The sequence below is a fragment of the Vicugna pacos genome, chromosome 7, assembly GCF_048564905.1.
Source record: "Vicugna pacos chromosome 7, VicPac4, whole genome shotgun sequence".
Classification (NCBI taxonomy): domain Eukaryota; kingdom Metazoa; phylum Chordata; class Mammalia; order Artiodactyla; family Camelidae; genus Vicugna; species Vicugna pacos.
The window spans coordinates 35,522,509-35,550,140 of record NC_132993.1 but is presented as its reverse complement, the minus strand read 5'-3'; the positions used below and the strand labels follow the sequence as shown (position 1 = coordinate 35,550,140).

Here is a 27,632-nt window from a genome sequence, read left to right as displayed (position 1 = left end):
TCTGACGTTTGGGTTGTCTTCCTATTACAAGCTTGTTCTTTACCCTCTACTCTAAAATGAAGTCTATCAAGGGAAAAACCTGTCCACAGATACAGCTCCTGGTCAAAGCTCCTCTTAAGAAGACACCCAGTGTGGAAAAAAAAATTATGTATAGAACAGCAGGAAAACATCTCAAAGGAAAATGAGCTAATTCAGAGGACAAAATATGGCTTAAAACAAATACCAACAATACATTCCAAGCTTCCAATTTGCATACTCAGAAAGAATAAGATATAAGGACTGATAAACCAGGTCAACAGCTCATGAAAACCAAACTAAGAACAAGAAGGAACTTCTAAAAAATTGAAATATGAATGTAAAACTAACAAGAACATAGTAAATAAGTCAGAAATTCAAGTCAAGGAGTGGAGTAGAAAATCTCCCAGAGTAGAAAGAGGAAGATGTCAAATGTATGAGAGAGAGACAGAGAGAGACTGTGGAAAGGTCAGCGTGACATCCACTTCACAGGGATTTCAGATAGAGAAAAGAAGATAAAAATGGGGAATTTATCAAGCCAATAATAGGAAAAATAAATGATGAGTCTTTAGATGGAAAAGACCCACGATGCGTAAAGTATAATGAAAGAAAACACACACACACCCTCACAGTCATTATCATATCTTATCATTTTGGAATACCAAAGGTAAAAATACATATCCTACAAAAAGAAAAAAAAAGTCACCCCAAAGGGAATGAGAATCAGGTTGGCATTAAACTTCTCATTGATAATCTTACTACTAGGAAACCATGAAATGATGTCCTTAAAGCTCTGATGGAAATTATTTTGACTCTAGATTTCCATGCCCACTCAGTTAAGAAGGTAAATACACTTTTGACATGCAAAGATGTTGAAAATCAACCTCCCATACATATTTTTAAAGTAAGGTCCTTGAGAATTTCCTTAAGTACTACAAATTTGAAAGCCAATAAAAGGGAAGATGAGAGAGTCAAAAGATGTAGAATTAACTCCAAAGTCCACTGGAAACAAATTCAGGATATCAGCTATGCAGCTATATCCCGCTGTACAGGCCCAAGGCCACTGCGGTGCTCGCTGCCGCCACGGGCGACCTGCCACCAGAGGGCGCCCCGCCCCAGCCCGGGGTGCACAACCTGCCGGTGCCCACCCTCTTCGGGGACCGTGAAACAGGCGTCGAAGACGGGCTCCGGAAGCCAGTTCGTCGGCAACAGCCCGGCCCGCTGGGCAAAGGTGAGCAGGACGCTGGGCCCGTGAAAGAGCTTTTTAAAGACTTTGACCCCACTGCCTCCCCCTTTTGAGTAGTGTTACGCCGCAGTCGAGCGCTCCCTGCACCCCACCCTTCCCGAGGCAATATTCAAGGGCAGCAAACCGAGTTGGAAACTTGAGGGGAAGGGGAGGGGATCTGGGTGTTCTTCCTTTTCTTTTTATCCTATTTTTTCTTTGCTTTTCCTCTCTCTCCTGTTTTTAAAAGTAGTACTTTATTTGAAATATATTTGTATGTACACATCTTCACCTCTGGTCATCGCTGCGGGGCTCCTGGCCTCAGAGAAAACCCGCTTGTGCACGTGGACAGTTGTGCGTCCTCTGGGCCTGAGCTCCTCCAGCTGGCACCTGGCCAGGCCTGATTTTCAGGGACTCCTTAAAGGCTGGGGCCCCAGTCTGGTGGGCTAAGCTTGGCCTTCGTTCTGTTCCCCCCTCCCGGACAAAGGGAGCAGCAGGCCTCTAGAAGGCACTGAACACTGCTCACCGTGTGTTGCATTAGCAAGAAGAGATGCAGCCAAGACGGTGGGGTGGGCAGGACCCACATGGAAGCAGGTCCAGGCGTTTCTAGAACCCTCATCTCTTCTGCAGTGCGCCGGCGGTGATGACCCGCTTCAGGGGCCAACGGAAGTGAAAAAGTATCATAGAAAGAAAAGGAAAAGAGCCTTTGGAAGCTGCCTGGGCTGGGAAAAATGAAGTCCTTTCCCACTGCTTTCTCATCTAGATTGACACATGGACTTCCCTGCCATCCTCCATCCAGAGTTCCTCCTTAAACCCGCACCCTCCAGCCAGCATCCAAAGACCCCAAGGTGAGAGATGGGGGAGGCCCTGTGCGGGGCGGAGTCCCCCAGGAGCTGCCTCCAGGAGACAACCTCCTCAGACCATGTGTTTTCCGTCAGTATTAGCCCGTGTCTGTCCTGTCGGCCATGCCTTTCTCCCCTCATGCCGGGGTCTGTCCTGGTCCTGGGAAGCCAGAACGCCAGGTGTGCCGCCTGGCCTCTCTGGGGCAAGGATCCGTGGTATGGCAGCTCCACTAGGCTCTGGACAGAGGGAACCCTGGGTGGTTCTGGGTAATGTTTCTGCTTTCTTTGCTTTATTCACACCTCCTTGCACCATATCTTTAGGGCTCATGGTTTTGGTATGTTTGGCTTTCTTCCAAGCAAACAGGTGTGTGGGTTCAGAGGCCTGTAAGGTGTTGGATATATGGACATTTTAGGAAAAGAGGCCTGAGGAAAGGGTGGGTGACTAGGCAAGGCAGGGTGGGGGCTCCTGGGGCCTCTCTAGGAGAGAGACTGGGACCCCAGGTGTAAGTGTGGGGCTTGGAACTGGAAATCTGTGTCCTTCTCTCCTCATCCGGCTGAGTGGGGAAGGGAACAGGGTTGCCTGCAGCGGGCTCCCCATCCTCCCCCGGACTCTGGCTGAGGGCCAGTCCTGCCCACAGAGCTGCAGAGGAGGCCCACCCCGTGGACGTGGCATAAGGAGACTGGCCCGAGGGGAGCTGAGCGAGGCCTGTGTGCCCAGGGGTCCTTCCCACTTGTGTCAGTACTTGCTGGGTGTCTCCTGCCCTTTTCTCCTCATCCCACCACCTCAGCCATCTCACTTAAGGCCCCTGACTCTTCCTTGCTGATCATGAGGAAACCTGGTGTCCCAGGCGAAGGGTTCCCCCTCGTACCTCCTTGGGGTGGGAGGTGAAAGAGGCTCCTATACCACACCCCCCTCCCCCAGAAAAGAAATAATCACTGAGTTTGGGGCCAGAAGCAAGGGTAGGGGAGGTAGCCCTGCAGGGTCAGTGTGCCATGATCAGGCGGTTTGGTTTGTCATTGTGTCTTTTTCATTTGGAGTTTTTTAAACAATCCTTAGTGACATTTTCCTCCAGCCACCAGTGTTGGCCTTGGAGCAGAGGGCTGCAGCCCTTGGCGTCAGTAAAATCAGAAAGCACACACCGGGTGCCTGTGCTCGGGCTCTTCTCTCCCTCCTTTGTGAATATTCTTTGTAAAAACAAAATTCAGTACTTTTTAAAAACTGAAATCTGTGGTGAAATAGAAACTAGGATCTATATCCTGAAGCATTCAGCCTAAGAACCTCATGAGACTATGAATTCACCCGAAATTTTCGTTAGCCATCAGGCTGAGCTTTTAAGAAAAATTGTTCTCCAACCGGGATTGTAACAAATGTGTAATGACTATTTCGGAGTTGAAAATTGATGGTGCAAATATCTATATAATGTACTGTATCTTTACAGTGATCATCACATGATGCTATTCCCCTCCCTTTTGGTACTGACTGTCTGTCTTCCAGAAACATCACCTGCCCTTTTCCTGTGGTCTCTTAATCCAGTCTTTGTATTACTGCCATTAAAGGATGCAGTTTTTTTTTAAAAGAAATATTATATATATATACAAATATTATTTAAAATTACATAGGTGTTCTGTAGAAATGTACAGTAAAATTATACTGTAGAGAGATTGCACCCTACTTGCAAACTAACAAATTAAAAATTGATAACAACTATCACAAATTAGGGGAGGCTAGAGAGAGGAAGTAGAAATAGTATTAATAAACTAAATATTTATATTTCATACCAAAGAGTCAGATTTGACAGATGAAGAGATTTTAATGTAAGCATATTTTTAAACATTAAAGAACTATCTACCAGAAGAGCTAAAACAGAGAAGTTGAAAGTGATTACCTCTTGAAAGCCAGAGTTCAGATTGGGAAAGGTGAGTTGGGGAATATGACTTTTCATTTAAAACACCTATTGTAGAATTTAATTTTTTTTAACAAGTGCATCTATTACTTAATTGTATTTCCAGGAAAGAAAATACCCAGGATCTAGGCTATGCTTAATAAATATTTCTGTCCACATGCTGATTCTCTATAGAAGTCTCTGAGCAAGCAGTTCTTCTAAGTCACTCCTTAAAGTGGCTCCCTTGACTTTTGAGTTTGAGTTCTGTGACTCTCAAATTTTAATGTGCATTTAATCTCCTAAGGGATCCTATTAAAATATAGATTCAAAAAAAAAAAATAAAGTAAAATGCAGATTTGAGTCAGTAGAACTGAGGGGGTGCCTAAGATTTTCTGCATTTCTAACAAGCTCCCAGGTGACATGGACGCTGCTGGTCTGTGAACCACATTTTGAATACAAAGAATATTGCTGGGTAGCTCTCTCTCCATTTATAAGTCATATTTTCCTGCTTATTTGCATGTGTGGTGACTTTGGATTGGATACCAGACATGGTGAATGTTACCTTGTTGCATGCTGGGTATTTTCATGTTCTTATAAATATTCTTGAGTTTTGTTCTGGGATGCGGCTAAATTACTTGGAAACAGTTGGATCTTTTTGAGGTGATGATGGGTCCAGAGCAGTCTTTAGTCTGGGGATTATTTTACCCCACTGCTGAGGCATAGTCTAGAGTTCTCCATCACTTAATATGTTTTTCACTCTGGCTGTTTGGACACAAACTGTTCCTTGACCTGTGTGATCTTTTCTCTGTCTTTAGTAGTTTCACATGCACTGATCAGTACTCAGTTGATGACTGGAGAGGAATTCTCTGCAGACCTCTGGAGTTCTCTCCCTGTGCAACTGCCTGCTGCCTAAATGTCATAAAACCATTGCTCTCATGGATTTTTCTCAGTGTTATAGTCGTTTTAAGCATGATGAGAAATTTGGTTCATTACTCTATCTTGGACAGATGCAGAAGTCCCTTTATATTATTTTCTATTCCTATTGGCTTTGCTTATTTAGCTAAGTGTCAAGAATTGTGAAGAGTCTGAGATTTCACCCTGCTTGCAAAATAACAAGTTAGTTGGCCACAGTTTCAGAATGCTAGCAGAAGACACGAGGTTTCTGGATCAGAGACAGGATTTATTATTTGTGGCACAACAAGAAGATTGAGCTTCCTGTTCTCCTTGGTTCCCTTTGTCCCCTAGGTCCTACAGAGTGATGTGAGATGATCTAGATAAATATTGTGCACAGAGTGGATCTGTCTCATAGCTGAGGAATCCTGAGCCTCATTATTATCAGGAAGATAATAGCCAGTTTGCCAGAATTTGTTCCAGAGGGAGAGTTTTTTTTTTCATTATTATCACTAAAAAAATCTACCCTCTTCCCAGAGGGAGACAGTATCTTTTTCTTCCAAGACTATTTGCCATGCAGTTATTCTTGCAAATATAGTACAGACAAAAGTTGTCACAAGTTATGTTGGAGACGGAGACGAGCCACTCAACATTGAGCTATTCTAAGTGACCTGGCTGAGGGCTTTTGGTACTGTGGTGTCTCAACGATTTTTTATCAGGGATTGAGAGATGCAGAACACCTATGCAGGATGACTTAACTAAGGGCCGGGCTAGTTTGACAACAAATAGCTTTTAGGACACACACATTTGATTATTTAGTATGTACTCAATTTCAACAAATTGGATTCTTTTAAAGCATCACTTTTTCAAGGGAGATTACCAATCAGGGTAGGTGCCTGCATTTTTAGAGTTGATCTCAGAGTTTCCCATCTCAGCTTTAATGTGAGTGCATATTCACAATGTAGATTCAGTGCCAACTTACTGAACTTCTTCAATAAGGTATAATAATATTGTTAAGCTTGTAAAATGATCATTTCCAATTTAAATTTTGTATGTCTCAGCATCAAGCTGGTTATTTGCTAAACTGGAAAGGTAAAGCTGTGAGAGAGAGGCTGCTAGGTGCAGTGAGGGTCTTGCTCTTTCTTTGGTGAATTTCGTGGGCTTTGATACTATTTCACATGTGATGCTGTCTGAAAGATTCTAATTATGTGAAACAGAGAGTAGACATGCCACAATTAGACCTGATTAAAGAAACAGCACTGATAATATTGACGTTATTATTTGGTAAAATCCCATAGGAAACCGGAACGATTAGGCAAAACCATCTTGACAGTGTCATAAGCAAGTCAATAGAAACTACGCAAAAGCTTAGCTGGCTCACATGACAATTTAAACATATTACATTCTCTAAGGAGGCGGGTTTCTATCGGGTATTCAAGACGGGCTCATGACAGATGTAGAGACATTGTGCTTGTTGTATGGCTGCATGCTGGAGCAGACTGGGAAGAGCTCATATTTATAAATACCTCCAAGGGTAAGTTTGTGTCTGTCTGACTTGTGAATGGATCTAAAGCTTTTTTTGTGGGTGGCATGAGAGACGTCTGTAACTCCCTATCAGCCAGGAGCTTGTACCTTAGTTTATGTGGGCACAGGGGTTGCTTCAGGAAACCTGTGAATCTGTGTAAAATTTGATGTGTGTGGATGTGTTCCATTTTACGGGGAGAGGTTCAGTAACTCATCAGATTCTTGAAGGATCAATCAAGATTAAGAACAGTGTTTCAAAGCCCAGATTAACCGAGGAGACATTTAGCTGGATCTTGTTTGCATGCTCTCAAAGTTATTGGAATGAGAACTGTACACTCAAATGTAAGGAGAGGTAGTAGATCGAGTCTAGAGACAAAGGAAAAATCAAGGTTAAAAGAGAGAAGGGTGAGGGTAATTTAAAACAGCAACAACAACTGTAATTAATCTGAAAACAAAAGTCGTGTTTGTACATTTTGGGGGAAAATAGCTATCTGACAAGTAGTTAGGCTGGAGATTTTTAAAATCTGAGATGACCAAGTAGGGTATCAAAGAAAACAATTTTAGTTGTCGGTGAGTCCTCCAGAAAACCTTGAGAGTTCTGCTAAGGTGTACACACGGCAGGCTTCTCTCTTCACATAGCCATCCATCAGCACCTTCACTGGAGCTAGCTCAGCCTCATTTCCCTTAGGATTTCTCATGGGCCAGTTGAACAAAAACCCACAGAGGAGATCACGTGGCAGAAAAAAGCCTTTCCTGAGTGATGCGCCATGATCTGTAACAGCCAAACTCTTATGAAATTAGTTCTATTCTTATGCTTCTTTCAGGATGCAGTCACTTTACTGCTTCAAAATTAAGGACAAAGTTTTTGACACACATTTCAAACCCAGTTAGCTTAGAAACAACTGAGTTATCATTTCCCCTAACTGTATTTTACATAAGAAGCATAATTCAAGAGCACATGTTTTATTATTACTCACTACACAAAGCAATTTCATATTACTAAGAAAATTGCCAGGGATGATTAAAGGATATTTAATAATTAATTGACCTATCAGAATCCTTTTTCTCAACATTCAGGAGCTGTATATTGGCCTAATTACGCCCAGGAAGTTGATACCAGACTATCATATTTCTTTACTCTGTTTTAAAACATTGTTGTCAAAACCCAGTTAGAGAGAGGAAGGATATAAAACCATATGGAATTCTACTTTTAATTAGTGTTATTCTGGCTTTGACCTTAGGACTCCTTTCTAAGATCCTGCCTCAGGATCTTAGCCTCATGTTCTGTCTGCTGGCATGGTCTTTCCCTAGATACTCACGTTCCGGGTGTTGCTCCAAAGTGTTCTCATTAAAGATGGTTTCTCTGGTTACCCTGGAAAACATTAATCTAAGTTATTTAAAATTTAATTATCTAAGATGTTACATACATTTTTCTCTCCTCCATGCTGCTTTATTTTTCTTCAGAGCGCTGGCCTGGTGTATTTCAGGTCGAGTTTTGTCTATATTCTTCACTAGGATGGACGGAAGCTTCATTGAGGCAGCTTCCCTACTGAATCTCTTCCTTCTGGAATGGAGCCCAGACCACCGAAGTTCCTGACTGAGCATTTGTTGAAAGAATGAACATGTGGACTTTCCTCTAAATATTTTGGAATAGTTTCTCTAGATGGATTGTGTGGTCGTCCAACTGTACCAAAAATAATGGCAGTTTCTTTGACTATGGTAAACACAGAGTATATTGTCTTGTTCCAGGAGCAGTTTCTAGGATGTTAGATTTCATGCAATTATTGAAAGGAACAGCTGAACATCAATAAGCATAATGTTAGTTGTCATCTTTACCACAAATTTATAAATGTAATTGGTCACTTCTTAACTTATTCAGTAGTTTAAAATTGTGGTGTTTAAGTGGTCTTTTGTTCTGTTATCTTGCATGGAGATTTGGCATCCTGACCTATCACTAGTACAGGAGATTAAAGATCAAATTATCCATTTATCATTTTACTCCCCATAATTCCAAAGTCAAGATATGATCCATACAAAGAGTAGTTGAAATAATAAAGAAGAAACTAAGATCCATATAAAATATGAGGGAAAGGATGGTGTGAGTGGCTAAGAATGAAAGTTACTGCAATTGCTCATCATTTATATTCTTTCATTCCAGAACCTCAACAACTAAATTCAGAATTCAAGAAATTTAATCAACTCAACTCAGGTGCTTAAAAGTAATACTCCACTTGCACCTTTCAGGTGGTCTGTTTCACTTTTTTTCCTTAAATATCACATTTTACATTCTGTGATAATCTTTGAATTACTTCAGGACTTATTTGAAATGCATAGGGCAGAGTCAATTAAAAAAACTGAGCTTCCTCTTCAGAAGGGCTGTATATGTAACTCTGTGTTGCATGTTTTAGTAGTCATGGTGATAAACTGTATAGACTGATTTATGATCATCTCAGTGTAGAAAATGAACCAATGTTCTTATAATATAGTCAAAATCACTTTACAGCTATTTTTAATCTAAAAATCTCAATTTTGAACTGAATTTTAAAAATCATCAACCTTTGTCCTTCTTTTTGATGAAATGGGGTAAGAGTTGAAAAAAGATAATTGAGGAAACAGTTAAAAAATGACTTAGTTGTACTGATCCAAATGGTCTTAGCCTGCTATCAAGGTTTGCTGCTGAAATTTTTTCCATTACCTGTCATCAGGGAGAGGAGAAGTGTGGTCCCTATAAATTATGTTGCAGGACAACTGCAGTAGAAAAATGGCAGCCATTATTTTATCAAATTACTTTTTATCTACAAGACTGCTCTCTGTGCTGCCATGGTATTGTAAATGAGGTGGTGATGTTTGAAAAAGGGAGTTGTTACTTAGCTTCTAATCTCTACCGCTATGGCTGACAAAATAACTCTTGTCTTCTAAGAAAATCCTGTAAGAAAGATCCCACTGAGTACTTTGTGGTCTGGGCTACTATATTTGTTTGGTGCTAATACATTCCCATGATAAAAATAAAGAAATACCCTATTTCATTAGTATTATGGGACTGCGAGTTAGCCAAGGAGTATTATCAACCTGAAGAATAATTGGACATGTAGTACCTAAATCTCTGAATAGTCCAACTTCCAACTGCAGTTTCTTCATTGAGCTAAAATCATAGTCTTCGTCATAGACTTCTGTATGTTTCAGTGTTTTTCATAAATCTTTTTCTGCTATGGATGGGAGTGTGGTTTGGCAGAAAAACACCCTAATACTTGTTCAGAGTCTGTGATGCATAAAGTATTTTATCTTGTCCAGTGCTTACAATTCAGTTCCTTATAGATACCTGGTAACTGTACATATTATCACACTTATTTTATAGATAAGTAGGCTTTTAACCAGATCATACAAGTTCAAAAAAGCAGAGTCAAGACTGGTCAGAATTCTAAAGCTGTCTTTCTACACTGCCCCATATTATTCGCACACATTTGTATATTGGGAACTATGGGAAAAGCAAGGGTAATTATGCTTATTTAGTATGAAGAGAAGAGGACTGAACACACTATCTTTGAGAAGGTGTAGTGTTTAGGAAGCAAGCTGATGTTCGGAAATCGTCCTGAAACTGAAGTTTGGGAACTCAAGTCCTTGATTTGGGCACTAAATAACTATATGGGTGAACAGATAATTTAACCAAAAAGAGAGCCCATTTCCTTTTCTGTAAAATGAAGGAGTTGGTTTCAGTATTTCTCCCCTACGCCTGACTGACTTTTGATTCTGGGATGCTGAAAGATTACTGTTGTCTTAACGATCTTGATTTTAGATGAAGAGAGAAAATGCCTTAGAATGAATTTGTGAAAGGCACAAAGGGAATTCTTGTTTACTTTAAGGCAAGGTTATAATCAGAGGCCATGGAAACAACATCTTCAGGATTTTTAAAAATTTGAAGGACCCACTTTATTCGAGTGCCTTGAGAGTGAAAAAAAAAATCACTCATCAACAAACACACTTCTGAGTCCTTTCTGTGTGCAAAGCACTGTGAATATGTATAGGATAGAACTACTGCCTTCAAGGAGACTTTGATCCAGTGGGGGACATAGCTGTGTAACACTAATAGAATATAGTATCTGTACAATGCTATACAATACGATCTAATCCTACTGAACTAGTCAAAGGAACAATTTAGAAACCCAACAGTAATTCAGAACAGCTCTCTCTTTAGAAGCTTACACCACATAAAAGGCATTACATAACCTAAAGCAATACTTTACACCCTTCCTTTGTTATTCATCCATTTTCCTCACACGGTCCCAACTCTGTGCCGCTCTCTTCTCAAAGTTCTGCCAAATCACACCCCTGCACATCTTGTGTCTTTCTCTCTTCTTTCTCCCCATTCTCTCTTATGTACTGATTTTGAAAGACAAAATCGAGAGGAACCAATCTGGCAGGAGAAAATCAATGTCTGAAAACAGAGAAGGGAAAGACAGCAAGCCGGCGAAGACAGGAAGCGCCTACAGGGGTCTGTGCTAGCTGCAGTGTGATTTCTTTATCTTGTTTCCCTCCCCTTCCCTTGCTCTTTGGTACAGATCTTCTTCCTGTGGGGAATGTTTACCAGGTGGTTTGTCGGGCTTAGACCATCACCCACTAGCCACAGAGACAATCGGGCTCCAGGACTGGTCGGCAGACTCCCTCATTCCTGTGACCATAATGAGCTCATACTTCGCCTGGTTAATCTTTATAGGGGGTAGCAAAATATTATTCCAGAGCACCTAGATATTTTCACGTCTCAAGTTCCCATCATACTTGCTTAATTAGTAGAGCTCTGTTTCCAGCTCAGTGTCTCGCCTCCCTTTTCTTAGGTTGAGGCTGTGTGTAATACCTCTCAGGTCTTCTATAGGTGCTGTGAAGTAGTCCCACCTTATCATTGTAGTACCTTCTTCAAGACCTTGGGGCTGGGGAATGATTAAATTCTCAAAGAGCAAACTGGCATTTTTCATATTTAATCCCCTCTCCTCATGAGCAGTGTTTTAACTCTGGTGATGAAAAAGGAACATGGGAAAGCCCTCTTTGGCACAATAAAGCAAGAACCCAAAACTTTCCTTTGGAATATATTCCAGTCACACTGGATCTGTAATCCTCTGGGAGGCAATGATGGAATAGCTACATCCTTTCCACTTATGACTCATTTTAATTTACTAGAAACAAATGAAGAGGCGCCGTCTTCATCTAGGGCCCCTGACCTACTCTGGAGGGCTCCCTGACCATGACCAGAGAAACCGGTTTATCTCTACCTGCTGAGATCTCCTCCATAAGAATTTGTCTCCAAGGGAAGAGACAGACCTTCTTTACTTCCAGCTTCCAAGACCACTCAAAGGGTGTCAGGTCTCTCTTGGTTTGTCTGTCTGGCTGAGATTAGCTAAATATCTCCTTTGTCCTTGTTAGATTCAGTACTCAGAGTTAATGAATTTTTTTAGCATGAGCTTCTGGAAGATTTGTGATGCCATTGCGTGAAATAGAAAATATAACAGACGGTGCAGCTTGTTTGGGGGGCTGAGACAGGCATAATTTTATCTTGGGGCATTTGGAGTGTGAGTTATCAGGTAGGTGTGTGGGGGGACTGCCATGCCTAGGGCTAGAAATGCTGGCCTGAAACTCAGTAGAGAGGCTCTGAATTTCAGTGAAGAGAGTGACGGAGCCTGCGGAGGGAGAAATGTTTACAGGAGGAGAGTGTCACATGAGCATCACTGCATTGCCAGCCAGTCATCCTCAGACCAGGTGCAAAGAGACTTTCTAAGGGGTAGGTACGCTGGTGGGTCTTTTTAAGGGAAACCATTTTCCAGAAAATTGCCTTCATGTGTACTGTTTTCTAAAACTGATTACCTGAGCAGTTATCTGAGAAAATATTCCTTTTGCCACCTCCCCTTCCACAAAACTTCTTTGCCCACAACACAAAAGAAAAGCCGACCTTCACCCGTCAGGAATCTTATGAGTCTTGATCTTGGGACTGCAAAGCCTGCAGAACAGTAAGCAGGGGACTGTTCAATGATTTGCTCTTTTAAATTTATATATGTTACTATTCAGATTATTTTTACTTTATATCAATAATAATTGTAATGGATTATTAATTCAAAGAAAATGTATAGCCCTGTGTTCATAGGAAAGTATTCATATTAAAAGTAAATTCCTCTATTTTGTTGCAGAGAACTATAATAAGGTGATAATGAAAACCTTTCAAGTATAAAAACACATATAAAGGTCACATGCTCTGGGGACACAGGAAGAGAAACCCAAATTTGTGGAGAAAAAGAAACAGAATTTTCCTCAGGACCTACAAACAAAAATATGTGAACTGCCTGAACATATTTGATGCAAGTGATTTGTGTATCTTTGACATTAATGTGAGCAGTGCCCCTGTGACAAATGTCTGACAGAAAGCCAATCATTTGGATTCTTAGACTCCAGTTGGCTTCTTAGAATCTAATTCAGAGCCTTCATTTATAAATTTATTCTTTTGCAGCTCCTGTGGGCCTCCTCTTGGGAAAAATTCAGGGACCTCAGTGGTCATCTTGTTCAGTCCCTATTAAATCCTGAATAATCTTTTCAGTTCTCTGAAAAAGTGATTCCTCTTTCCTTTTCTCTCTTCATCTGTCCTTTCTTCAACCCCTCTTCCTTCTTTGCATGAACACACTTATAAAATGAATTTTTTATACTAAGTAATGGGGATATGATTGGCAAAGAAAATGACAAGTTCCTGACCTCTCTGAATGTACAGTCCAGTGGGAAATACAGCCCATGAAACAAGCGTTATTGCAAAGTACAAGGGCTATGACCAAGGGAGCGCAGGATGTTATGGTGAGAACATAGAAGAAATATGTGACTTTATCTGGGTAAGGCAGGGTTTAGGGTTGTCAGTGGATGATTCCAAAAATGAGTGTCATCTAAGTTCACTCACTGTTTTGTCATTTTGTTCTATTTTGTCTGGCATGGTTCTGTTGAGGATTGACACAGATCAACTTCCAGGACTCATAGAACTTACATTCTGCCTGGAAAGTGGAGACAGAGTGAACAACCAGTTGAGGAAATGAATAAGGTACATTTCAGATAATAATGAATGCTGTGTAGAAAAATGGGGTGATTCATTCATTCATTATATTAAAGTTTAACGAGTGCCTAGTGTTTTCTTGGCACCGGTCCAAGTGCTGGGCATGCAGAGAAAAAGACAAGACGTCCGTTTTTCTCATGGAGTTTACATTTATTTCTTTTAGGGGAGAGAAATAATACACAAACAAAAATGTATAGTAGGAGGTCAGACAGTGATAAGGGTTATAAAATGAAATGATAAAAGAGAAAAAGAGAGTGGAGAGGTCCATTTTGGATAGATGAAGGTGATGGAAATGTCCTGAGGTAGGGACAATTAAATGAAATTTTGAGTGACATGAGGGACCAACTCATGCAAATATCTGGGAAAATTATTTTCCAAGTAGAGGAAGTTGCATATGAAAAGAGTGTGAGGCCAGAAACATGCATGATATGTTCAAGGGACTGCAAGAAGGCCAGCATGGCCAGAGCAGAGAGAAGCACTGACAGACAGCAAATGAGGATGGAGGTAGCCAGAGGTCAGACTGCAGAGCTTTGCAGATCATGGTGAGGAGGATTTTGTTCTAAATAAGATTAGAAGTCGCTGGAGAATTTGAGTGGGGCGTGGTGGGGAGGTGGTCTAGCTTATGTTTTAAAAAGATCACTGTGATTTTGTTCCTTTTGTTTGTTTATATTAGCTTGTTTCATCTAAGAAGGATATTTGAGCTGATACAGACAGATTTCCGGTCCCTCCCCCGAGTTTATGAGTCAGTAGTCTGGTGTGGGGCCTGAGAATTTGCATCTCTAACAAACGCTCCCGTGATGTTGGTGCTGTGTTGTAGGGCATTGCGAGGCATGGTAAAGACTTGGGCTTCATTGGATGGTATGAGAACCAGTGAATGGGAAAGAGTGAAGGAGTGGTGTAACATTGAAAAGCGTGAGTCTGGCTGTGTGATAAAGAGAAGCAGGGGACCAGGACGGAAGCAGGGTGTCCAACAAGGCGGCTTCTGCAAGAATCAGATGAGAGAAGATGGAAGCTTTGTCCAGGATATTAACAATGGAAATGGAGAAAAAGTGGTTGAATTCTAGATACGTTTTGAAGGGAAATCCACACCATGTTTTGTGTCTTCTAGAAAATGTAAGTAATCGATGGCATGAAGAGTCTTATCTTTGCTGTACTGTCTGTCTCAGGTGACTGGCTCACATCCAGTCCCTACTACATGGTTCCAGTTGAAACCTTTAATTTAGTGCATATTTTATATGCACTAGTATGCATGAATCCAATGTGTCAGAATAATTGACTCCTGTGATAGGTTGCAAGTACATAACTTTAAAATACCAAGCATATGCTTTAGATTTTATTTTGTTTCACCTTTGTTTTATTGATCTAGGTATGTCATAGCATGAGACTGTTACTGTCAACTTCAAGTTGCATTCAATCACTCATATTATAATAGAAGACATTGACAAAGGGACTGGTTGTGCTTTGTGTCTTTTATAGGATTCACAGGAAATGTCATTATGATTATGTCTTTTTTGCTAAATGGGATTTGTAAGAACTGCTTCACATTTATAGAGAAGATGACAGCCCCCTCTCATCTGAAACTTAACCTCTCAGCCCCCTGGCTCTGAGTCCTGGTGCTTTTGCCCTGCAGATAATAATTTCTGTGATGCACTGTGATCTCAGATTTCGGTGTTCTATCTGCAAATCCTGGTGAGACAATGTCAGCTTTCCTTGTGCCAATTCATCTACACATTGAATGATAACTTTGCTCTCTCTGAATGTTAATTCAGGTGAGAGGTTATTCTACCTGGCCATGCTACAAACTGAAATGCTTAGTGTGTTTTCAAATTTTGGGTAATTAGAGCCAAAGGAACGTTATAAATCACCTTGTCTATTCTCTCATCTTAGAGATGTGGAAAATGAAAGTAGAATAGCTGAGAAGAAAATGTTCTTTCTTTTTTCTCTTTTTAACCGTTATTATAGACAATAAGGTGTAATTTAAAAAGCCATTATCTGGGGTGGAAGAGTGAATACTTTAATAAGAGAGCTTGTCAAAATATTATCACATTATTCTGGTGTCAAAGTCATGGTGTCAAAAATGTGGCTTGTGAAAGTATCCTCAGAGTAACAGCCTGAGGGGCAGCTAAGACATGTGTCTCTTGTAGGTGGATGGGTCTCCATCTTAACCTGAACAACACGCATATTAAAGAGAGAAGAAAGCAGTTCCTTGTTTCCTCTTGGAGGGCAAATCATCTTAGCTACTCAGAATTATTTGTAAAGGGCTATCCTATTAATAGCAGTTAATGAAACTCTGGAGGATAAAAGAAAGATTCGTAACCAGGCAGTGCAAGGGGAAGATAACGTCCTTCTCCAGCAGAATACTGACGCTTAAACTGACATCACGCCTTAAAGCAGTTCATACATGCCTTCTTTTTTAGTCACCAGCCGAACACCAATTTTATTTTCTCAGATATTTCTAAGCTGTGAGAGGTAGCTGCCTAAAAGGAAATGCAGGGACCGTTCTTAGGATGAGGTGAAAATTGATTCTGAGAAAGAAGACAATTGATACTCCCTATAAATGGTGGAGCGGGGAGGGCAGAGAGGTTCTTTGAGGGCTCCTTGATGATCGAACCAAAGCTTATCTACAGACTAAGTTTGCTTTCCAAACTGGGATGTCATAGAAAGAGAGGTGGAGTGAAACAACACTCAGTATCCGGGACCCCAATTCCTGGCTTTTTATTTCTTAAAACCCACATATCTTGGTCAAGGTTTAAATCTCTCTCTAGAATAATCCTTTCCTCATTTCCACATGCTCGCCGTCCCAGCAGGGTGGACCTCTTCTTGCCTCCTTCATAAGACCTGTGCAGACGTGTTTCACTTCTAGGTGAAGAGAGAGGCCCAGAGGGAGAGACAGAGAAGAAAAGTCCGAGGCGATTTTCGCCATTTGTCACTGAACCTTGTGGACAGTTTTGTGTGTTCACGTGTTTATGGGGAATATTGCCTACAACGTGGTGTATCACTATACTGTGTATGTGGGAGAACATTCTAGAAGAAAAGGAAATTCTCTGCTCTTCAGGATGATCAGGTTTAAGGGAGAGTTCGAGGGTGTGGATAGGTAACTGTGGGCAACGAACATCCAACCACTTGTAGAGAAGAGGTGCATCAGAGCTGCTACTGAACACGTCTCCTTAGTCACACTGGAGCACGCCCTGTCCCAGAACGGACAGTGCAGCTTTACCCCCCTGTGCATGGTCTCCCTCCAGTCCCACTAAACCCATCAGCTACCTCAGTCTTTCTAGCGCTCGACAATGACTTCCCTTAAAGGGTCTTTGAAAACTCTTCCTCCTTGAAGTCTGTCCTTTTCCACTTCGAGTGCTGTCCAGATTGAGTTGGTCAGAATACTTACATGGATTTTTTTTCTAATTATGGTCTGAGGATGAGTCTTTTTCCCCCTAAGTTAGAGGCTGTTAAGGTGTGAGCCAGGATTTTTAGCTACGAATTCATTGCCTTCTGGAAAAGATGGGCTGAGAGAGTGAAGTACCCTACAGAGAGAAGTGGAAAAAGACATAGAAAAGTAATTTCTTGACAGTGTTTGAGAACTTACTTTCTGGTGTCTAAAGACAGACTCTATTCTCCCTTCATATGGTTTATTTACATGAACCAATATGTGTGTGTGTTTAAATTTAATCTAATTTGAGTTGGGTTTCTGCCATTTGCAACTGAAGAATTTTGATTAACACAAGTACCTTGGAAGAATCAGGGATATGATCTCTAAATATAACAAGAGGTCACTTTGTCATCAGTAGGAAAATGGAATGAAAAGGGATAATAAGAAACAGTAATGTGTTAAATAATTAAGGTTCCAGGCAACTGAACAGTATTTCTCAGTAAGGGGCATACAAATCTGCATTTTTAACATGCACATCAGGTGACCCTTATATGAAAGGAGTATTGAAGCAGAGTGAAGGTAAAGGTAATGGCAAGTGAGCAGGTCAAGAGATTATGAGGCTGTTTATTGATATTAGTGTCCATCTGGATAAAAGCTGGAAATAATTTGAATGATCTGGATGCTAACTAACATCTGCAATGTATGTGCAATGATTTTGAAGTGACACTACTGGACATGGGAGAAGTTGGTGGTGTTTGACAGTATGGAAATCAAAGGAGGAATTCTTTTTCACACTTGAGTGGAGTTAATGAATTTGGAAGTGCCCATGGGAAGCCAAGGAAGTGCGTCTGCCTTCTCCGTTCCCTGGTGAATGTGGGTCCTGAACGAGTGGGCAGCTTCCCTTCAGAAGAGCTGGAGGAAAAGCCCTATGCTACGAGAAGACCTGTTTTTATTTAAGCACAAGAATGGGAAGAGCACCCAGTGAAGTCACCACGGAGGTAGAAGGGTGTGATGGAACTCGGAGCTTCCAGCACTGAAAGACTTGAGAGGGAGGTCAGCTGTGAGATAATGAGAGGGAAGGCGTGGTCTGGGGAGGGGAGTGCCCAGGTGATGAGCACACAAGGGAGGGAGGATACCCCGAGGGATGCTGGGTAACACCTCTACCTTGTGGAGTTAGGCAGAGAACACCTTTGTACACCAAGACACTTACAGCAAAGACCCTATATGGAATTGTGCCAAAGTATTTTGTGTATAAAATAAGTAGAGTTCAAAGGAGAACCAGAATGTGCTGAGAAGTGGCAGTGGAAGGATTCTTGACTGGAATGGAGCAGAAATCAATTAGGTTAATTTATATGAAGCACTGTGAAAACTGCAAAGTGTAATGTAACATCATGAGGTGCTATAGCCAGGGCGATGATCTGGAAGTTTACAAGTTTCTTTAACAAATTTGCTGCATCAGAATCTTCTGAGGTGCTTTTGAAATTTTGGATGCTTGGGCCCTACCCTCAATTTCCTAGATCAGGCTATCTGATACTAAGCCCGGGGATCTCTCTTTTTTATAGCTCCCATTTCTGAGTGTTGAGTATACTGCTAATATATATTGTAATATACATCCACTTGAGTATTGATATTATGTATAGTTTGACTTAGATGGGAATAAACATGCATGTGAATGGCAAAATTAAAAGATCACAATGAATATATGCATTTCATGAATAATATTAAGAAATAGTGAATAATTGGTTGGAAAATTATAGAAGGTGCTTAATTTCAGGATTTTATTTTGAAGGCCATGAAATGCTACTAAATTATTTTGAGCAAGTAGTGACATGAATGATTTACTTTAAGAGAATAATTGTGGTTTCTGTAAATGATATTTATCAATAAACTTCCAGTGACTCAGAATTATTCTACTCATATATTTGAAATTAATATATTTAGAACAACATAATCTTAAATGAAGCTTACTCAAAGTTTTATTAGAAATTAAACTTCTAATCTGCAATCGTCTAAGTATTATGTTTGACTGATATTGAGAAATCTGACATTAATTATTATTTTAATGCACAAGCTATGTTTATGTGAGTAAGAAATTTAAGTAGAAAATCATTAGTTTTTGCTGTGCTATTGATTTCCAGTTTCTCTAGTAAATTAAAAGTTAAACGGATTTTAAAACTCAGAAATAAAACATCATATACTGGTATTTTTTATACTAAGAAAATGATTATCTTTAGTTTTGCCTTTCAGACTAAGGAATTTCAGGTTGGTGAAAAAATCAAAAATCATAATTTGGTGAATTAAAAATTGTATACTTTTCATTACTCTTGGGCACATAGAATGACTTATTTTATGACTTGCTGAAGTTATAGATGTTTTCTGATTTTTCTAAAGCAAAAATTGTGTGCCACCTTTGCAAACTTTTCTTTACATTTGAATCTGTCTCAAGCTACTTTTAAGAACTATATAATTCTGATCAAGAATTCTGTTTCTCCCTGAAAAACTTCCTTTTATAGCTGATTTTGGATGACATGATGGGGATTATCTTTGTTCTACTTAGATATGTTGAAATTGCCTTAAGGCTTTGAAGTTCTGAGATTTAAGGGAAAGATGAAACACAAATATGTAGTGCTGTTTTCATAGGGAAATAATATTCTGAATGAGAAGTAATTTCTTTCTTTGCATATACTGGGTCTCATAGAATAAATTAAAAAGCAATTGAAGGACAGGTTCCATGCTTTTTCTTATAACTTCACTAAGATACATTATTAAGTAAGTAGAGACTAAAATTTCTAAAATTTTTTAAAATTTAAATTTATTTACTTCTGTCGGAGCCAGCCGACAATCGATCAGGTCCAGAAACCTGTGCTGCAGGACTGAGAAAAGGAAAGACGTAACAAAGAGACAGCAAGACAAGACTAAAAGGTGGGGCTGAGAGGGTCTCACTCTAGCCCGCAAGACGCTAGGTCAAGAGTGGACGACGAGTTTATTTCAGGTGGTTCTTTTATATGATTTTAACCCATTAGCTCATACATTCCTGCACGTAGGCAATAAAGCCTAACCTCGTGACTCGTATACATTCAACTCAGGTGATACATTCAACTCAGGTGATTGTTCTCTAAAAGGATCACTGATTTGTGTGCCAATTGTATCTCTCCCTCCGAAGGTCTTTTGTGACTTAATAGCTCAAAGATGTTTCCTCAGGCATTAGCGCACCTGGTGCATTCTTTAGTAAAAGAGGTGGCGGGACAGAGATTGTTCTAACTCAATTGACCTTTGAGCCGGGCGCCCCGCACTGTGGGAGTTTAGGCCCAACCTTTGTGCTCGGCAGCCTCAATCTCAGAGCCTGGCGCCCTGCACTTTGGGGTTTTACGCCCAAGTTTTGTGCTCGGCAGCCCTCCGTCACGAGCGGCTCCCCGCATACTTCTTAAAGATTTTAAAGAGTAATCAAAATTTTCATTAAATTTTAGCGCTTAAGAATTTGAGAATTTTGTTTATTTCTGTGTTTGAAGTGTGTCCATTTCATTCTTGAGTTCTAGTGTTCTTTTTTGGGAAGTAGCTTTGTATTTTATGACTTCTGATGATTAAAGTCATAGGCTTTCTCAGTGAAAAATCAAGTAAGGTAGAAAGGTAGACTGGAAATTATTTAAAACCTCTCCACTCAGACTTAACCACTATTAACCTTTTAGTGTATATCTGGCCTCACTTGTTCTTGTCTTTCTGAATCTTTGTGGGCATAACTCCGTCTGTGTATCTCCGAGCATTCTGTAGGTGTTTTTGGTGGGCCTGTTTGGGTGAGCCTCTCTCTCTTTGAGCTTTCTCTCTTTTTACCTGCTTTTCTTTGTTCTGCCTACGAGAGCTTCCCTACCTGTCTTTTATTTTTGCTTCTCTGCCCCTCACCTTCTCTCTGTCACACATACTCTGGCTTGTTTCACATTCTCTGTATACGGATTCATACATATGAAGTGTGTGAGCAAGTCAGTACATGTGTGTATGTATATATACATATTTATATCAAAATAGGACCATTAGATGCTGCCTTGTAATAAAAAAAAACTTTTCTAAAACAGTAAATATAAACTCAAAGCTCCATTTTTAATGACTGAATGGTGCTCTGTAGTATAGGGTGGTCTAGATATATTTATTCAGCCCTTTCAAACACTTTGGACATTTAGTTTGTTTCCAAATTTTTTTGTTACCATACTTAGTCCTTTTAATGTCCATTTTTATGTATTTGTACAATCATTTCTTAGTAGCTGAAATAAATTACTCATATCCCTTACTGTAAATATCCTTAATTAGATGTTCTAAATTATGTAAGCCTAGAAATTCCCTATTAGGCTAAGCTCAATACAGTTTTTATAAGATTTCTCAGGGAAGGTCAGTTGCCTGTAAATAATAAAATGCTACAAGGTGTTGCTAGCAGCTATTGGTGGGATATGGCTTTATACTGTTGTTGGCTATTTCTAACAGTGATTTGCTGATGGATGTGTCCTGAGCGCTCTTCGCCATGATGAACAAGAGCAGTGTTTTGAGAAAACCAGTTAGGGTTATAGCTGTTGTTTGTGATCCAAAGAGCAGAATCAAACTACGCAGTCACAGAGTAGGGAGGAGACTCACCACTCTGCCCTAACTACCTGAATCAATCACATTCGCTTCTCAACAACAGCAAGCCCTCCTTTTAAGTTTTGCATCCCTTTTTTTAGTTCTTTGTCTAAATAAGCTCTAAGCTGCTTGAGATGGGAGCTTTACTTTCAACTGGGTTGTTTTGTAAATGCCATATGCACACATGACGTTTTGTAGATAATGAAACAGCAATGATTATAGGCTGTTGGTAGTCCTCTGTTGATATCCCTGCTGGTAACAATACACTAAGATATCACTTGACATTCTATCGAGTTAACAGAAACTGTTGTGTTGATTTTTACTGCTGCTAAAAGCAGGAAGAGTATTGATTTTAATCAGAAGAAACAGGAAGAAATTGCTTTGACATGTGTTTTTTACTTGATCTCTGAGAATGTCATGAAAAAATAAAAAGAGTAGATAATAATCCACGTGGGGCTCTTTCCAAAGAGCTGAGAGGTTGCTTGAAAATAGTAACCCAAGGATAGAGATTTAGCTTCAGAAATGAAATATTTAATCAACCATCTCAGAGTAATCTCTTGCATGAAAAAAGAAGCCTTTCATTGGAATAGTAAATAATTGTTAATTTTAGTCGAACTGTGATTGAAATATAAAGAAACATGGTTTAATTTGTTCATCATTTGAATATTCATTCATTCATTCATTCATTCATTCAACAAATATATAATGATCACCTACAATAAGGCTAGTATTGTCCTAGGTCCTGGGGTGACACTAGAGAGCAAAGCAAACAAAGTCCTTGCCTTAATGGAGTTTGCATTTTAGAGAAGGGATATACACAATAAAAAATTATTATGTAGTATGTCGGGTGGCAGTAAGTACTATGGAGAGAAGAACAGAGTAAGGTGAGTAGGGTGTGGATGGTGTAACCATTTTACACATCACAGTTGTAGACAGACACCCTGGAGACCTAAAGATGGCAAATGAGCCCCGTCAGTGTTTGTTGAAAGACTGTTCCAGGCAGAAGGAAGAGGAAGGACAAATGCCCTGAGGCAGGAGTGTGCTCCAGAGACAGCAAGGAGGCTTGTATGCCTGGGAGAGTTCAGGTATCAGCAAGGAAGTGGGAAGATTCAGATCTTATAGGGTCTTAGAGGCCATTATATGACTTTGGCTTTTACTCTGAGAGAGATGGAAGTCAATAGAAAGTTGTAATAACAGAAGTGACTTGATCTTGTTTTCTTTTAAAGGAATTAGTCTGGGCTGTAAGAATAACTGTAAAGGTGCCAAAATGGAAACACTGTAGTAAGCTAGTTCATATCCAGACAATGGGAGATGGTGGTTTGAATCAGGGTTATGGTAATAGAGGATGTGAAAAGTGATCCAGTTTTTGCCATGTTTTGGAGATAGGGGTGACAGAATTTCCCAATGGATTGGATGTTGGGTGTGACATAAAGCAAGCAAAGATGTTTCCAAGGCTTTTGGCCCAAGAAGCTCAGATGCGTAGGTTGCAGAAAAGAGGGTTTGGTAGGGAACTAAGCACTTCATTTTGGGATAAGTCCAGTTTGGTCATTAAAGATTAGTATTCAGTTCCAGGAAAGAGGTCATAGCTAGACATGTAGATTTGGGAGTTGTCAACATAAAACTGATGTTTAACACCACCACAGACAGGAAGCTGGAAGAGGTCATCAGAGAGTAATTTAGACAGAGAAGTTCTGTGAGCTGCAGCCTGGGGTGTTTCAAGGGTTAGTGGCTGGGGGAGTCGGCGGGAAGACTGAGAAGGACTGAGGATAGTGATGTATAAGGGGAACCAAAGAGAGGTGTTTCCGGGGCCACGTGGAGAAACTGTTTCAGGAAGGAGGGAGAGGTATGTGAAGTCAAAAACCGTTGATAGGTCTAATAAAATAAGAACAGAGTTGGGAACTGGGAGTCATTGTTGACCATCTTGTGAGTTGTTCAGAGGAACAGAGGAGAAGTCTTTCTGGAGTGGGCTCAAAAGTGAATAAGGAAATGAAAAATAGAGGCAACAATACAGGTTTGCTGTAAACAGGAGAATGGTACTGTCGTTCCAGCCATGTTGAATGGATGGCCAGACAACATACATGCCGGGCCTGCTGGAGGAGTGTTTGTTGGGGGAAAACTCAGGGGCAGGACCAGTGTCAGGAGCCTGAGCTCCCCCTGCCCCTTACATTTAGGGCAGTACACCAAGATCTGGCAGGGCTGAGTGTCAGACTCCAGGAGAGGAACTCTGACATTAGGTTGTGGGGCTTTAATTCTCATGATGTGAGTAGCGGCTGCTGTGGTACTTTCATTTCAGCCTGATTCCTTCAACCCTGGTCTTAACTTCTCACAGGGCTGAGGTTCAAGTTTCTGGTTGACCAGGATCAATTATAATAAGTACTAGCTAACTCCCCAGGTTCTATGAGAGCTCTATAGGACAGCCTAAAGGATTAGAGTCTTGCTAAGGTGAGCTTTATCTCTTAGTCACACGAGAGGCAGTAGAGGGATATTGGAGGGTTTTTCTTGACTTCTCCCTTCTTTTATTCCCTCCCTTCCCCTCTCCTCCCTCCTTCCCCCATCCCCTTCTTTCTTTCTTTCTTTCTTTCCTTCCTTTTCTTTGATGTGCACTATTGTAGATTTCTGTAATCTAGTAGAGAGGGAAAACCACTGAGAATGCAGGGGAAGCAGTCCCTGGAGGGATTGGTGACGAGAAGTTAAGAGGATAAGGATTCAGCATAAGAGCGGAGAGCGGGGCCCTAGTGAGGAGAATGGACCGCACATCCACTTGAGAAAGAAGGCAGGACTGATAAGCACAGATGTGCCTATGCTAGAGTCAGCGCTTGTGGATACCCTTTTAGAATTGCTTCTAATTTCTCCGTGAAATGTGAACTTGCACTGAGAGCCAGGAGAGAGAAGCAGGTGTTGGAGTGATTATAACAATGTGTGATCAACTTTTCCCAATGAAAACACATTTTATTAGCTACATGCTCTAGAAAAAGCAGCTACTTTCCCTCTCTTACCGAGAATTGAATTTTGTGTATTTTTGGTGTTTAGCTTTTGGTCAAATGTTTATTTCTACAGGCCATCTTTCATATAATAAAAAATCTCATTTTTTACGGTGTTCTGTGATTTGAGTCACATTAGATGATTCTGTAAACAAAAAAATAAGCAAAATGTACTTGGGGTTATACGGCATGTGTGCAGAAGAATCTGTGCTTATTAAGCATATAAATGTTTAAAATTCACTAACCTTCATGTGGCTCGCAGCAAGCAAAAGCATGACATTTGAAATTGTGTCTTCATTGCCTTCTCAGGGCATAGGAAGATTGACATATCCTAACCTACTTATAACTGTGCGACTGAACCGGTTGTGCACTTAATTTTTTTTCTCCCCACATTTGGAGTTTAGATAATTGGATTAAATTATAGCAAAATAAGTCAGGCCTGCTATACTTAATACTCTCTCAGCTGGCAGGAGAGTGGCTATTCTGGCAAAATGAATACATTTTATGTATGTCATTATTATGTGTGGCTCTTGAAAAAGCAAGCAAAAATCTTCTATTTTAAAATAGATAAAGTAACAGATTAAAAATTGGACTCCATAATCCTTAATTTCCTCAGGTTTAATATGGAGGTCAAGTTAAGGTTGCACTAAATGATGCTATAGACCCCCAATTATAACATTTTATGATCTCTCAAAATGGTTTTAGCGAGTGAGCCATTTGTGGCCAATTTATTTACCTTGATGATGCCACATACTAGTTTTCCAACACATTTCTGGTTGTATCCTCTGATGTAGCATTTCCTCAGTTCCTTTTGAAATGATCCTGCCTTTTTACTTCAGGTTGTTAAGATACCTCAGATAGAATTGGGAGACCTATTTAAAACCTCATGAACTTCTTTTTTTTTAATTTAATTTTTTATTGAAGTGTAGTAGATTTACAATGCTAGTTTCACGTGCTGGTAAATTGCCTTAATTTCTCCTACCTCATTTCCTCCCCTCCTCTGTTCCTTCCCTCCCTTTTTTCCTCCTCTGTCTCTCTCTCTCTCCCACCTCTTCCCTTTTTTTTCTGGCAGTTTAAAAAATATCTGGATCTTGTGTGTGTATTGTATAGTCAGGGGGAAACCTTGTCCATTATTTTATCTTTAAAACTTGTTTTAACATCTAAAAAATTTATAAACTCCATAAAAGGTAAAGAATTATTGACAAATGCTTATTTTAGAAATCCTTAATATTTTCCACAGTAATTGGCGATATTAAAATTGCAACCAATATTTTAATGAGCTCTCTGCTGCTCCTTTGCCCAAAGAGTACTTCTCAGTTTCTTTCTGGGAGTGAAATCCTACTAGTTCTTTGAGGTTTAATTAAAACCTTACTTTCTTTGGAAGTGTCACCTAATCACCATTCTTTAGCCTCCCCATTCCCCCAATTAATTGCTTTTTCATCTGAGTTTTTCTAACATTTGATCAATTTGTGACCTCCTTAAGTAGGGTGACTATATGTCTTAAATTGCTTGGGTCAGTCTTCCTGGCATAAGTATTAACAGAGCCCCCTTTCACTCTCCAAAGTGTCCCAGTTTGGATAATGGATAAGCTATCCATCCAATAGTGAAGAACTTTTCATCTCCAGTACTTAGCCTAGTAACTGGTACATAGGGGTTGTTCAATCAGAGTTTGTCAGTGAGTTTGAATTGGATATATCATTTAACAGCTGAAAGGACTGTTAGAGGCTTGGCAGAAGCCTTTGGGTATTTTATAGGTATTATTATTTGTATCTATTGAAAGACAACCAAAGTAGGAACCCATGAAGCCATTAGTTACTCTGAAGAAGGTAGAGATAACCTGGACCAGACTTTTGAGGAACTGGCTGTACCCTAGTCCAGTGGTTTCTAATGCTGAACCAGAGGACTGTCCACAGGGAAGTAAATACCCTTGAAGATGCTTTTATTCTTTCATGGCAAAAAAGAGAAAAAAATAAGGTCCAGGTAGGAAGTTAAAACCAAACGTATTTATTGGATTGTTCTTTATTTTAAGATTGTATCTGGAGTTAGACTGATGTTTGTACGTTAGAATTTTCTTTCTCTTCTGAATTTTCTTTCTTTTTCTGAATTGGTAATCAAAAAGAACTTTCCTGATCAAAATGAGAAGTTGGCAAGCCTCACGTCTGGCGAACATTGACTAAGAAAGCAGACTGTGGACAGAAGGTGCTATCTGGCCTGGCAAAGTAAGAATATTTGAAGGACTCACATTTGTCAGTTATAGAAAAAACCCATCACCTTTCCTGTCTACTTGTGCAAAAAGAGAGGGATAGTATGTTTTTTGTTCACTGCTTTATCCCCAGGACTTACACAGCCTAGTGCATAGTCAGTATTCGTTAATATGTTATTTAACTAAATTCAGAGGTTCCATGAGTGAATTACTCTGCTGAAAACATTTGAAGTGGCCCATCCTGGCAAACAGTTGAATTAGCTATGCTCTGCTAGTTATCCAGCCCTTTCCGTGACTAGGAATCAGTGACTCCATCAGTTATTGCTTCTGCTATTCACTTGGTTAAAGTTTTAGCTAAGGGTTCAGTGTTTTTGTCTGTGGACTATTGTAACGGTCTCTCTCTTTTTTTCGTTTTCAAAATTTAAAAAAATTGTGGTTAAAGTACACATAAGATTTACCATCTTAACCATTTTTAAGTGTACAGTCCAGTGGCATCCAGTATATTCATACTGTTCTGCTACCATCACTACCATCCATTCACAGAACACCTTTCATGTTGCAAAACTGAAACTCTATGCATCAGGCAGTAACTTCCTATTCTCTTCTCGCCTAGTCCTGGTGACTACTTTCTGTACTTTACTTTCTGTCTCTGTGAATTTGACTACTCTAGGTACTTGATAAATGTGGAATCATACAATATTTGTCCTTTGTGACTGATGTTTTTCACTTAGTGTAATGTTCTCAAGGTTTATCCGTGTTATAGCATATTTCCTTCTTAAGGCTGACATGTGTGTGTGTATATATATATATATATATATCAGTCATACTTTCTTTATCCATTCATTTGTTGCTAGACACTTGGGTTGCTTCCAGCTTTTGGTTATGGCAAGTAAAGTTGCTATGAACATGACTTTACAAATATATCTTTGAATACTTTCTATTGTTTGGGATATATACACCAGAGTAGAATTATTGGATTATATGGTAATTTTACTTGTAAAATTTTGAGGAATTGCCGTACTGTCTTCCA

At 40.0% G+C, this 27,632-nt stretch overlaps 1 long non-coding RNA gene across 1 annotated transcript in view; it reads left to right on the top strand.

Annotated features, from left to right (window-relative positions):
* The first annotated feature begins 1,876 nt into the window (after positions 1-1,876).
* LOC116278808 (uncharacterized) overlaps positions 1,877-27,632 on the top strand; it is a 152,951-nt gene continuing 127,195 nt past the window's right edge. Inside the window, exon 1 of the long non-coding RNA XR_012074347.1 lies at positions 1,877-2,085. This is a non-coding gene — a long non-coding RNA (uncharacterized lncRNA). The remainder of the gene's footprint in view (positions 2,086-27,632) is intronic.